General features: G+C 42.8%; 1 protein-coding gene across 7 annotated transcripts in view; it reads left to right on the forward strand.

The window, feature by feature from the left end:
• Nucleotides 1–11,532, forward strand: part of LRRC61 (leucine rich repeat containing 61) — a 32,031-nt gene extending 20,499 nt beyond the window's left edge. Inside the window, exons 5-7 of one of the 7 annotated variants that reach the window (XR_011438035.1) lie at nt 5,463–5,519; nt 7,408–8,247; nt 10,554–11,532. The gene's annotated coding sequence lies outside the window, so the exon portion shown is untranslated. Of the gene's footprint in view, nt 1–5,462; nt 5,520–7,407; nt 8,448–10,553 lie in introns of all 7 variants that reach the window. The other 6 variants (XR_011438036.1, XR_011438037.1, XR_011438031.1 and 3 more) reach the window with 6 other exon arrangements.
• Nucleotides 11,533–13,609: the final 2,077 nt, after the last annotated feature.

Consider the following 13,609-nt stretch of genomic DNA (forward strand, 5'->3'; position numbering starts at 1 on the left):
ACATGTTCCAGCCCAGGGGAGCAGCACCAGGGCTGAGCCATTTGATGATGGTCAGTGATCCTCCTGGGCATCACCTCCATTGGGAGGTGGAGATTCACATATCTGAGGGGTTCCAAACTGATTTCAAAGTTCCAGTAACTGAGCCGAGTACCAAGATGTTTTCCTTTAATATTCACAACCACAGGGACAAAAACTCGTTTATGGTTTTTAGAAGAACTGATGTGACCTTGAAGAAAAAGCATATCAGTTTCAAACCACGCCTGTTCAAGTTAAGTCAATTCACTAGCTCTTGTGTTAACTCAGTATAATTAACACAAATTCAAAACCAAATTTATCAATATCAACAAAGTAGTCTTCAAATTTTTCTTGTAATTTTTATAGCCAATTTACATAAGGCTATTACAATGAAAATCCTTTACATATTGATTTGTATGAGAAAAGTGTGTAAAATTCTAACTATTGCTCATTATTATTAAAAGATTTAATTTGAGATTCTTATATTTGTCTGGCTGGGTCACAGATGAACTTTTCCTTTCCTTAGAGCTTCAAATTTACCTTGATAAATGTGATATTGGTGAGAAAACTTAACACTGACTTTTTTAAATCTTTCATTATTGAATATTTGGTTAGCATTTTTCTGTTTCAAGAAAATCATGGCGTTAACAGTACGGTAAATCTTGGTAAAACCCTTCCATGACTCGACCAACGTGCACTGGCAAAGAAAAGATTATTAAATTCATTGTCTTCTGCTACTTTCAACAGTCCCATAACCTGGTAATGTTTCATAGCACTTGCACTTAAACACTGAACAATTTTAACAACTGTGTGCATGACACTTGCATAGAGTCTGTTCAGAAAAGTGAGCACAGATATTTTCAGTGTGCATCAGACAGTGGGATGAAGCAACACAGGAAACATTAGTCTCTTGTTTTAAATCTCCAGTCCCTCAATCACACTAACCACATGTCAGATGCTCATTATGAATCATGGGTACCATATCTGTTCATAAATGCATGGAATATTTCCAGAAGGAAAAACAAGAAACTTGTAACAGTGGTTGCCTCTGAGGAGAGGAACTGCCTTGCTGGGGCAACAGGAGAGAGGAAAACAGTGTACCTTTGGTGCTTTCAAAATTTCATACCTTGTGGATAATTTGTCTATTAAAATATAAAAATTGGGGGGGGCCAGCCTGGTGGTGCAGCAATTAAGTTCGCACATTACACTTCGGTGGCCCGGGGTTTGCTGGTTCAGATCCGGGTGCGGACATGGCACCGCTTGGCATGCCATGCTGTGGCAGGTGTCCTACGTATAAAGTAGAGGAAGATGGGCACGGATGTTAGCTCAGGGCTAATTTTCCTCAGCAAAAAGAGGAGGATTGACAGCAGTTAGCTCAAGGCTAATCTTCCTCAAAAAAAAAAAAAAGTATTATATATATATAAATAATTTTAAAAACTCTTAAAGTCACAAGACAAATAGCATTTTTGAAAGCTCACTCTGGCAGTTGTGTGGTGAGTGAGTGAGAGGAGACAGGTCTGGGTGCAGGACGACCTGGGGAGGAGACAATTGCCGTTGTCCGGGTGAAAGATGAATGTGGCTGGGACAAAATGGGGGCAGGGAAGATGGAGAAAAGTAGAAGCTAACAGAAATATCGAGGAGATACAAGCAGCAGGGTGTGGGGATAGGTGGAACGTGGGCATGATGGAGACGGGTAGCAGGAGTGAATTCCAGGTTTCTGACTTGCACAACCTTGGGGATGGTGGTGGCCCTCAGGGAGAGGGGGACACGGGAGGGGGAGGCCCTGAGGAGAGGCATGTGAGTGTTTGTGGGACGTGTGAGTGGAGATGTTGAGTGAGCAGGGCTCATGGAGAGCCCTGGCTGCAGATGGGAAATTCTGCATCCTCTGCGTGGAGGTGGAAGTCAGAGCAGAGAGATTCGGACGGGAGCAGGGACTAGCCTGCCCAGGTGGTAGGAGATCAGGTGTCACAGGAGCCTGAAAAGGAGGTTCTGAGGAGGAGGCTCAGCCGGCACTGAGTGCTCAGAGGCCCAGTAAGCTGACCACTGAAACCACAGGACTGAATGCATCCAGGGACCTTAGCCCGAGCTGTCTCAGTGGGGGGTGGGTGCAGAAGCAACACTGAAGGTGTGGAGAAGACCAGAGAGGGAGGCAACCGAGCTGAAAGCGTGGTCAACACTTCCGAGACATTTGGCTGTGAGGGGAAGGAGAAAGAAGGCAACAGCTGGCGGGGCTGGGGAGAGCCTGGGTCAAGAGAGGGTGTGATTTGTTTTATTTTAATTAGATAAAAGAGGAGTAATCAATAGCGCAAGGTTTCTGAGATGGGAGGGAATGGAATCAGACAGGAACTGGGGAGATTGGAGGGGACAGCAGCAAAAGGTGGGGCTAGATGCGGGTAGGCATGTGCCACCCAGCCCCAGAGGACCCCTTGCCAGGCCCAGGCCCAGAGCCCTCCCAGGCAGGACATCTGCAGTGGGGCGGGGACTCTGCCTTCCACAGGATGCTCCTTCCTGTGTGTCCTTCCTCCCTCCCTCCCTCCCTTCCTTCCTTTCTTTTTGCATCGGGGAAGTGTCTTTCCTTTGGTTCATTTATTGAAAACAAATTTCAGAATATAAAGAGGGATGCACAAGGAATTCTGTCTCATGGATTGCCCTAGAATTGACTGCATGCCTTAGTTTCCATGTTTCTGAGATGGAAACTTAGCTCTTTGTGACTAAGAACATGCCCAGGGTCTGTTTGCAGGAATGGCAGGGTGGTCCTGAAAAGAGTTTGAAAAGTAATATCTTCTGATGCTAAATCCTGATGTTCAGCTTTTAATCACAACATGTGATTCTTATATCTTTCATTAACTTGATTGTTGAAAAAGACATTAATAATAAAACTAGAAATTACAAAAAATCATACCACTTGGCAATAAAAATAACCAAAATACCTCTTTTAATAATTCTTGGGTCAAAGAGGAAGAAAAATGAATTGCAGAATTCCTAAAAATAATAATGAAAACACTATATATCAGAATCAATGAGCCATATCTCAAGAAGTACGAATTACTTCTTTTTTACTTAAAAAGATGAAAATAAATGAATTATGTGTTAACTCAAGAAACTAAGAAAAGAACTAACTAAACTCATGGAAAGGAAAAGGAAGAAACAAATAAAAATAAAACATGAGTTAGAAAAGAAATTTGAAGAAATCCATTAATATAAGATACCATATTAATCCCTCAAAGGAGAAAAAAACCTCCTCATGTAATCATTGCTAAAGATCCTGAAAGAACATTCAAGAAAATTCAATATCCTCTTCTAATTAAAAAATAAACCTTTTGATAACATAGGAAATTATAAACACCTTCTTAACATAATTATATATATATATACACACCAACATACCTAACATAATTATATATATACCAACATACCTAACATAATTATATATATATATCAACATACTTAACATATGCTTAACATATATATATTATTATATATTAAGTATACCAACATATACATATATATATATATATATATATATATATACACACACACATACACCAACATACTTAAGGGTGAAGAATAAAAAACATTCCCATCAAATTCAGGATCAAGAAAAGGACGTCTTCTATTACTATTATTGTACATTTTTCTAGAAATACCAGCCAATGTAATTAGGCAAGCATGAAAAAGCGATGATAAAAGGTTTTGGAAGGTAAAGTGAAAAATATCACTATTTGCAAATGATAGGATTGTACACCTGTCAAATCCAAGAGAATTAATAGGAATAGATCATTGGAAACAATAAGAAAATTTAGTAAGTGACAGAATATGGAATTAATATACAAAATCAATAGGCTTCCTATACACAAAAGAATTAGAAAATATAATTTTTAAAAATCCCATTAACAGTAACAAAAAAGGTTAAATTTCTAGGAATGAACTTAATAAAAAACACAAAGAGTATTGAAAATTTTTAAATGATACCGAAGGATATAAAAGAAACCTGAAATAAATAGATAGGAAGAATCAATATTATAAAGATGTAAATTAATATTGAAACTTAACAAGAAAAGACAAATTGATTCCAACATTAATATGGAAAAATAAAAAAGCAAGAATAGCCAGAAATATTATGAAAATAAGAGTAATGTTGGCCTATTAGATGCCCAGATGTCCTGTTAGATATTAAAACATATTAAAAATCTAAAATAATTAAAACTGTGGTATTAACAAATGAATAGACAAATAAATCAATGGAACAGAATAGGAACATCAGAAATAGATGCAAATATCTATGGGAATTTTATGTATGATAAAGCTGTCACTTCACATCTAGGAAAAAGATGTGTTAGCCAAGAAATGCTGTTGGGACATATAGCTAGCCTTGTGGGGAAAAAAGAATAATGTTGGTGCCCTACCTCACTTTTTATAATATAATAAATTCCAGATGAATGAAATAATTAAATGTACCAGATGACAATATGAGGATTTTGTTTGTTTATCTGCTGAATAATTTCATACTGGGGAAGTGTAACACAATACCTAAATGTCATACAAGGAAAGATTGATGAATTTGACTACATGATTATCAAATGTTTCTCCGTGATAAAAAAAAAATCAGCATAAAAACTCAGAAGACAAATACCAAATTTCGGAAAAATAGTGGCAGCACAACCTTTAAAGACGAAGAATTTCAAATAGCTTTTCAGCTGACCTCGTAGAATGAGTTAGGAAGTGTTCCCTCCTGAGAAGGACTGGTGGAAGTCAGCAGTGAAGCCGTCTGGTCCTGGGCTTTTCTTTGTTGGGAGGTTTTTGATCCCTGACTCAGTCTCCTTGCTCGTTGCAGGTCAGTTCAGATTTTCTGTGTCGTTGTGACTTAGTCTTGGTAGGTGTTGTGTTTCTAGATTTTGCCCATTTCATCTAGGTCATCCAATTTGTTGGTGTACAATTGTTCATAGAATTCTCCTATAATACTTTTTATTTCTGCAGACTCGATATCAATGTCCTACTTTCATTTCTGATTTTAGTAATTTGAGAGATATTCTTGACCTTATTTTCCAAAACTTTTATTGAATTTGTAAGTTGAAATTTCAATTATGAGTTTAAAAAAACATCAAAAGGCTCTTTCCTGTTTAAAAATACCATCCTGAATGACTTACAACTAGGATATACAACCATGTACTGCAGCTTTGGGGAGGGAAAAAATAAAAATAAATAAAAATAAATAAAAATAGAAGCCTGTAAATATAGCATTTCTTTTTGGAAAGTTCTGTCTGCTCCTTATTTCTGTTTGTGGTTTTGGTCTTTCATGTTGGAGGCATTCCTCAAACGCCCGATTGAAAGCTTTGTGGGAGGTTTGGGGCCTTGTCGGTTGTGGTCTGCAATGTAAGTTGATCAGGTCGTAGCCTGGTTTTTTGTCTGTTCGTTTGAATGATCCTAAATATTGATATTATTTATAGGTCTTTTCTTCAGAGCTACACAGTTTGTTCAAAGAAGAGACCTTTGAGCTTTTGCCTGTGAGTAGAGCCTGGCTGGATGTGTGCAGGGTGCCAAGTGGGGTCAGCAGGCTGAGAGTGACCATTAGCCTGGGGACTTTGACTCTCCCCTCCTGTTTTCGTTCTGGCCATTGCCCTCACCTGAGTTCATTTCCACAGAGTCGAGCCTTTGGTCCCGGCAGTGGTGGAGGGGTGGAGATGTTCCTCAGATGCCCCCAGCCTCGTCCGTGTCTCCCGTGCGCCTGCTGCCTTCCGGCCCAGAGCCTTCTCAGGGTTCAGTGGATTAAGTCTCTTGATCCCCATCGATCACCCCTGCCCCCCCAGGAACTCTGCTCGGCTCAGTTATTTACCGCTGGTCCTTCCCCCCATCTTATAAAACGTGTCATGTGTCTTGTCCACTGTTGTCCCCTCTCCCATCCTCTTTCCCGTGTGCATTTATACCTTTTTATTCCTTTACTGTTTTTCAATGGAGTTTTGGAAGGGATGGGGACGAACTCGTGTGTAATCCACCATGTTTAACCAGTCTGTGAGTTACTTAAAAAGAAAAATGCCTATCTATCTGTCTATATAGTTGTAGTTATGAGGTAAACTGTGTGCCCCTAAAATCCATATGTTGAAGTCCTAACCCCCAGTCCGTCAGAGTGTGACTGGATTTGGAGACACGGACTTTACAGAGCTATTAAGGTAAAATGAAGTCATATGGATGGATCTTAATCCAGTATGTCTGGTGTTCTCGTAAGGAGGGATTAGTGCACAGATAGAAGGAAGACCAGCTGAGGACACAGGGAGAACACCGCCGTCAACAAACCACGGAGAGAGGCCTCAGAAGCACCAACCCTCCTGACACCCTGACCTTGGACTTCTGACCTCCAGAACTGAGAGAAGAAATGTCTAAGACACCCAGCGTGTGGTGCTTTGTTATGCAATCTCAGCAAATATACACAAACACACACACACAGAGCGGAGTCCTTCCCAAGACGTGGTGCTAGGCACTTGACCTGATCATTTAAAAAGTCCAGATTTGGTCTGTGTCACACAATAATCAGGTGCTTTGTGAGCCGAAGAACAAGGTCAGGATGGCTAATACCAAGCTTAAAAAGAGTTAAAATTGCCTTATTGAGACTAAACATATGAATCCTATTATTTATCTTCAAGAAAAGATAAGAAACCATGATGCCATTTTTAATGTTTTAATGTGGCAGGAAATGAAACTCAGATTTCAATCAGTGGGTGCACCTGAACATCAACTAACATACCATTAACATTGTGAAACTTACAATTATTCTTTCAAGGAAATTCAGCAGACTAATACAAGGAATTTGCACCTTTATAAAGCACATGTAAAGAGTCAGTCTCATAAGTGCAAAATATTTTCCTAAACAAAGTGGTCAGACGGCAGATACCAAGCTGAACGTCCAACAGATCCCTTTAAACCTCACTCAAGGATCCACCACTAGAGGGAGATAGTGAGCGCAAACTAGGTTCTTTGCTCTTTAAACTTGGCAAATTCTCTATTTTTTCAAATAACAAGGCTGTGGAATTATTTTCGTTACATACTTGCGGTAGCCTATAATCACTTTTGATTCCTGGTTTAACCCGAGAACTTCTCTTAACTCCATCTGCCCCATAAATCATGCCAATTTGTTGCAATGGTTTTATACACCATATGCGTATTTGTTAGAACTGTGAACCAGCGCGGGCACAGATAACACACAGCAGCTCAGCCCATGGAAGGCACTTAGAGTAGTTTGGATGCTATGAAATTAAATTTAGTATATTATTTGTTGAATGTAGTAATTTAATAGAATGTTACTATGTAGTCATTAAATGTGTTATTGTGTAATTTCTAATAACATCCAAAAAATAAATGTTAATTCCGTTAAGAGGAAACTCTCTTTTCATGTTTCAGGACAGAGAAGGCAAACAACTTCTGAGAACATCTGCGACTTCACTGGCTGACTCTCAAGGCACCGAATTTAACTGTGACCCAGATTTGGTCTTGGAGCCGATCAGAAGGCACTGAGTTGAAGCCAGGTTTACACTCTGATTCCTCCAAGTCACCACGTGGTTTTATTCGAGAGGGGTCTGGGTAGCAATGAGCTAAGGTTAGAGGTAGTATTTTTGTTATTTGGTAAACATGTGCAGATGGTGTTCACAAACAGCTGCACAGGCCACTCACGGGAGCCAGAACACTTGAAAACACACCTGCTTCTGCTAAATTGCAACGACTTTGCAGAGACTCTGTTTGGAATTGCCTCGTGTTTCCAAATCAAGCTTGGCTTTTAGTAGATTTTAAGCCAAGAACAGATACACACTGGCTTCTAAATCCATCTTTGAATTAAGTTGAAGAAGATATAATCTGATGCCAGCCTGGAGTTAAAAGATGTAGTATTGGAATGATAGATGAGATTTGACCTTGAGGGGAGAACTGTAGATTTCTAGGTCAAGTCAAGTACTTTCCTCTTGGCTGAGACACCGAGATGATTTGTTGCAGCTTTTCCTGGCAACGTATGGTCCTAAGAGCCAATCAGCAAGTGGTGGTGAATGCGGGCGCCAGGGAGCCGGGTGCCCTCCTGGCCGAGCATGTGACTCTGGCCACGTCAGTCCCCTCACAGCCAGAGGTTCCCTAAAGGCTCCTGCATTCCAGTTATCCTGGAATAATGTTCCAGACAAACGAATAAGTTTGAGGCACTGCTGCCTACAATCAGACCTTCAAGTGGGAGAGTTGGAGACACAAGTTTTCTTCCAGGTTCCTGCTCTTTGCCTCATTCACATACTGATTTGAATTTTTCTATAAGACAAAGTGGTATTTTCTCTCACTAGAAGCCCTGCTGGACTCCCACCATCTGTTTAATAAGCAGTAGCCAAGGGAAGAGAGTTTACAGTTTCCTGGTAAACAAGTGGCTCAGCCTGCTGCTCAGGCCACTCGGTGTGCTCTGAGCCACTCGTGTAAGCAAGGGATCCTTGGTTACGTACATTTCCTCTGCATGTGGGCCACAAACACTTACTCAGCACCCAGCCTGCTGCTCAGGCCACTCGGTGTGCTCTGAGCCACTCGTGTAAAGCAAGGGATCCTTGGTTACGTACATTTCCTCTGCATGTGGGCCACAAACACTTACTCAGCACCTTCCGTGGGCCTGACACCTTTCTAGGGGCTGAATATATGATGGTTAAACAGGCCAATCCCTACTTTCCTGTGACTTCTATTGTGGTGGGTAACTACACAAAAGCCCTCTAAATGAATAACTATCTAAATAATTTCAAGTAGGTGATAAGGGCTATGAAAACAATAAAGCTGAGTAGCGGGGCTGAAAGATGATGGGGTAGGAGTGGGTGGTGGGCTGAATAACGGCCCTAATGCCTGTCCAGGCCCTAATCCCTGCACTGTGCCTGTTACCTTATATGGCAAAAGGCACTGAAGATGTGATTAAGCTAAGAATTTTGAGATGAGGAGATTATGTTGGGGAAAATAATTAAAAACAAAATCTCCTGCCAGCCCAGAAAAGCTCCCCATAAAGGTAGAAGAGAAAGAAAACAGTTTTTTTTTAATTGAATAAGCATTACACCAGAATGAGAGGCACATCACCGGCCATCCCCTAAGAGACTGCAAAGACGGAAAGAAATCTCGCCCTGTTATACAGCATGGCAGATGCAGCCCCCACACACCTTCCCCAGATAAGCCGTACCTGGTCCTCAGGCGAGAGGACCTGACGGCGCCATTTGCACACACAGTGCATCCCAAATTCACGAGGTAATTGGGGTGACCACCTGTGTTAGCGGGTTGCCTTTCTCCAAAGGAGAAACACACTTGTCCTGTCCTTACGACAGGTGGTGGTTTTGCGGCTTGGGCCAGGCACCACGGGGGCTTGGAGACAGGGCCCTATCTCCCTTGATGGTTACATCTCAAAGAGCTGGCTCCCAGGTCCTGAGAAGGACAGTCCCGGGGTGTGGAGCTGGCAAGAGGCTTATTGAGCTTTTAAAAAGATTTACAGACATGTCAGAGGGGCAGAGAAAAATGCACAGTGACAGGTTTTCAAAGGAAAGGGATGGTGGTTATGGGGAAAGTGTCTCCCTTGTGGCACCAGGGAGTGTTAAAACTTATTTTTCTGAGTTTTAATTTGTATTCGCCCTTACAATTACCCTGGATTATCTGGGTAGCCCCTAAATGTATCACGAGTGTCCTTGGAAGAGGGAGGCACAGGGAGATCTGACTATAGCAGAGACAGAAGGTAACGCAACGACGTAAGCAGGAGGCGGTACTGCTGGCTTTGAAGGCGAGGGGGGGCCCTGAGCCCTGGAGCACATGGCATGTAGCTCTAGAAGCTGGAAAGGGCAAGGAAACAGATTCTCCCCAGGGCCTCTGCAGGGAGCGTGGCCCTGCCCACATCTTGATTTCAGCCCAGCGGAACTGAGTTTGGACTTCGGGCTTCCAGAACTGTAAGAGAATAAATGTGTGTTGTCTTAGCCACCAAGTCCGTGGTCATCTGTCAGAGCAGCCACGGGCATGAGATATGAGTGCACAGGCGGGAGTGGAGAGGAGAGAGGGCCATTGGGAAGTGAGTTTTGAAGAGAGGATACTTGAGCCCGAATCTGGATAAAGTGAGGGATTGACTCCCATAGAGATCTGGAGGAACAGCATTGTAGGTGGACGGAACAGCAGCTCCAAAGGCCCCACGGTGGGGACGAGCTGTTGTGGCTGTGCAGAGATCCCGCAGGACCTCAGGGACACGGAGTTAGAGAGGCATGGTTAGACCGGGTGGAACCTTAGAGGCCGTGGCAGCGGTTTGCGATGATTTCACAATGTGAAGTGAGCAACCTGATCTATTTAAAAGGCTCCATTAGGTCAGGAGACTGGACTCCATGGCAGCCAGACAGGAGGCAGGGAGAGTAGGAGGTGGCGGCTGCAGTGGGCCAGGGGCGCAGCGGCTGTGGTGAGAGGCAAGAAGTGGTGAGCGGGGCCTCAGCCTTGGTGTACCCAAGCTCTGGTGCTCGCTGCAGGAACTCCGAGATCTCTGCCTGGTTTCCTTTTGACCAACCATGTTCTTTTTCTTTTAGAAAAACGGACTCCTGGGGCTGGCCCCGTGGCTGAGTGGTTAAGTTCACAAGCTCCGCTTCAGTGGCCCAGGGTTTCGCCGGTTCGGATCCTGGGCGTGGACCTAGCACCACTCATGAGGCCATGCTGAGGTGGCGGTCACATGGCACAAACAGAAGGACCTACAACCAGAACATACAACTATGTACTGGGGGGCTTTGGGGAGAAGAAAAAAAAAGAGGAAGATTGGCAACAGATGTTAGCTCAGGGCCAATCTTTAAAAAGAAAAGAAAAGAAAAACAGACTGCTGGAACTAGATATGCAACAGAAAAGTGTCCTCTCTTACAGGAGCAATGCATTCTGCATGTGTTCATGCATGCAAGGATATTTTTAGAACTGCAGAAGTAGGAGCATTTTGATATTTTCCTGAAGAGTTTCCCCATGACCTGGCAAGACTACTTTCACCCAAGATGCTGGCCTCGGACAGTCAGGGCCTCCCTCTTTTTGGGCCTCAGCCACTCTCTCTCCAGGTCCGGATGCTGGGAGGGCTTATAGGATGGAGGGCTGTGTGAGCTCGTACAGGTGACTGTGCCCACCTGGGGCATTCCCAGGTGGTACCTGCTCACTGCCTCGCCTGCGAATGCTGGTATCAGATTTGTGAGTTTCTAAATCTGCCTTCGGGATGCTGTCGGAAGCAGGAATTCACAATAGTGACAGTAAGTTCTATTAGAATGAAGTTTCCCTCTCTTCTCTCTTGCTCCCTAGTCTCCTCCAGCTTTTCAACTGTCATCACTCAGAAATTGTCAACAAGCATCTGGTTTTATCCCATATTCAGCACCAACCCAAGAGCAATTTCCATCGCTAAACCAGGGTTAAAAGTCCTCTCAACACCCATCACACTGTGGAAAAACAGCACCGACTGCTTCTGTCTGGCTCACGATCAGGCCCAGCACCTGACACAGTGGCAGATGGTGGGCACTGAATAAATATTTGTTGGATGTATGTGCGCGTCTCGTGGGGAGGACTGGGACGCCATCTGTAAGAGGTGGATGCAGTTTTCCCTCTTGCAGCTACAGGACTGCTTCTAAACAACACTTGGGCGTCTCCATAGAGGGTTTCTGGAGACGCTGTTCCCCTCATCCCTGGCATGCCCACCTGCTTTGCCGTCTCATGCAGTAGGGGGGTGCAGGCACTGTTGGAGGGGAGATGCACCCCCTCCCCAGGGGCCCTCTCAATTTTTGCTGTCCAGTGGGTCCCATACCCTGTACAGCCTATCTTCCTCCCACAGCTGAGACCATCTCCATTGGGCTGGGCCGTTTGGCTGGTTGCTGCGCCACCCTCCCTAAGGCACATTGAGGAGTGAAGTCCCAAATACCAAGGCCTAGAATTTCTGGCTGCCATAACGGTTCAGGAATCCCTCACAACTCCTTTGCCACTCATTGTCTCTCTCCAGAGCAAAGGCCCAGACATGCTATACTTAGCTTCCTTTGGCTATGCCAAAAGAGGAGGCTACAGCAGGTGGTTATCTCCTGACTGGGCGAGAAGACATTTCTTCCAGTGGGGGATGGGGAGTGAGCGAGTAGTTTAGGGTCTTGGTTAAGCCAAAAGCCTTTCTGCCAAGAGACTGGTTACGGACAGATGAAGATGCTTTGTGAGTCTGTGCAGGAATTCCCCAGAGGGCTCTTGCAGGAATGCAGTTATCAAGCAGCACAAGATGCTCCACATTTACACCGAACTAACAGGTATTTCACAATTACACTTGATGCTCCTCCCACACACATAACTTTAGGGGTTAAGAATGGGACACGGTTCCTAACAGCCACTATCCAGCTGTGTGGCCTTAGGCAAATTCCTTAACATCTCCGAGTCTCAGTTGTTTCATTTGTAAAATGAAGACTAGAAGAGTATGTTTCTTAGGGTTAAGAGGGTTAAATGAGATATGTATATAGAGAGTTCACCCCTGTGTCTGACACAGGATAAGGACTCTAAATACTAACTACAATTACTAAGTATTTAGGTAGAAACCAGAGGATCTTCTGATAGCATTGATGATAGAAAAATCCATTCTTCTGCAATCACCAAACTTGATGTGTATTCTACAATATGCTATGACTATATTTTCTGAACCCCAAACACCATATGATCTGACAAAGGAGTTTTTTCATATTTGCCAATTTTACTATATGAAAAGTATAAAAGTTATAGATTTAATCTACAAATGAAACTGGACCGTGAGAGTACGGTAAAGTAAGACCCAAACAAGTGGAGAGACACGGATCTTACATCTCTTCAAATGGGTTTTTAAAAGAAATCTAAGAAGAAATTTAAAAATATTGACAAGCGATTCTAAACTTCTTTGGGAAGAAGAAATGGGTGATGGACGCTAAGAAAGCTTTGGTGGGAAAAAAAGGGAATCTGTGAGTAGGGGGGGTACTTACATTACTGGCATTAAAACTCATTTTCTGATAAAAATACAAATATAAAGTCTAATGTGGGGCAGGTTGGTGTGGCCTCTCTAAATATACCACCAAACGCAGAAACCGTGAACACCACCTACTTTACAAGGAGGTCACCCCAACAACATGAAATAAACCCAATCTCCTGACTTTTAAAAATGGACAAATAGAAAAGGGGGCGAGGGGCCATAAGCAAATTCACAACAAAGACAAGACAAACAGGCGATAAACTGTGTGAAAGAACAAGTCAGCTAACTAGTAATCTAGGAAATTAAATTCAAAACAATGAGAAGTAACGACTTTAAATTTGAAAAAATGGCCTGCGTGGTCAAAGATATGGAAAAATGGGCATTTCTCAAGGAAAATGAATCCACTTTCCTGAAAGATAATTTGGAAAACACTTAAAAATATACTTTGTCTTTGACCTATTAGTTCCCCACTTGTAGAACTTTTCAATCAGGCATGTGCAATAAAAGATGAATCTATAATGATATAAAAACCGGAAAATTTATGAACAATTTGTTCGTACATTTATGCTGCTTTAAGAATCACGTCATAAAAGATTATCTAATAACATGGGAGAAAATTCACAGTATTGTTAAGTGCAAAGGGCAGAGTACATC

This window comes from Equus caballus, chromosome 4, assembly GCF_041296265.1.
Source record: "Equus caballus isolate H_3958 breed thoroughbred chromosome 4, TB-T2T, whole genome shotgun sequence".
Classification (NCBI taxonomy): domain Eukaryota; kingdom Metazoa; phylum Chordata; class Mammalia; order Perissodactyla; family Equidae; genus Equus; species Equus caballus.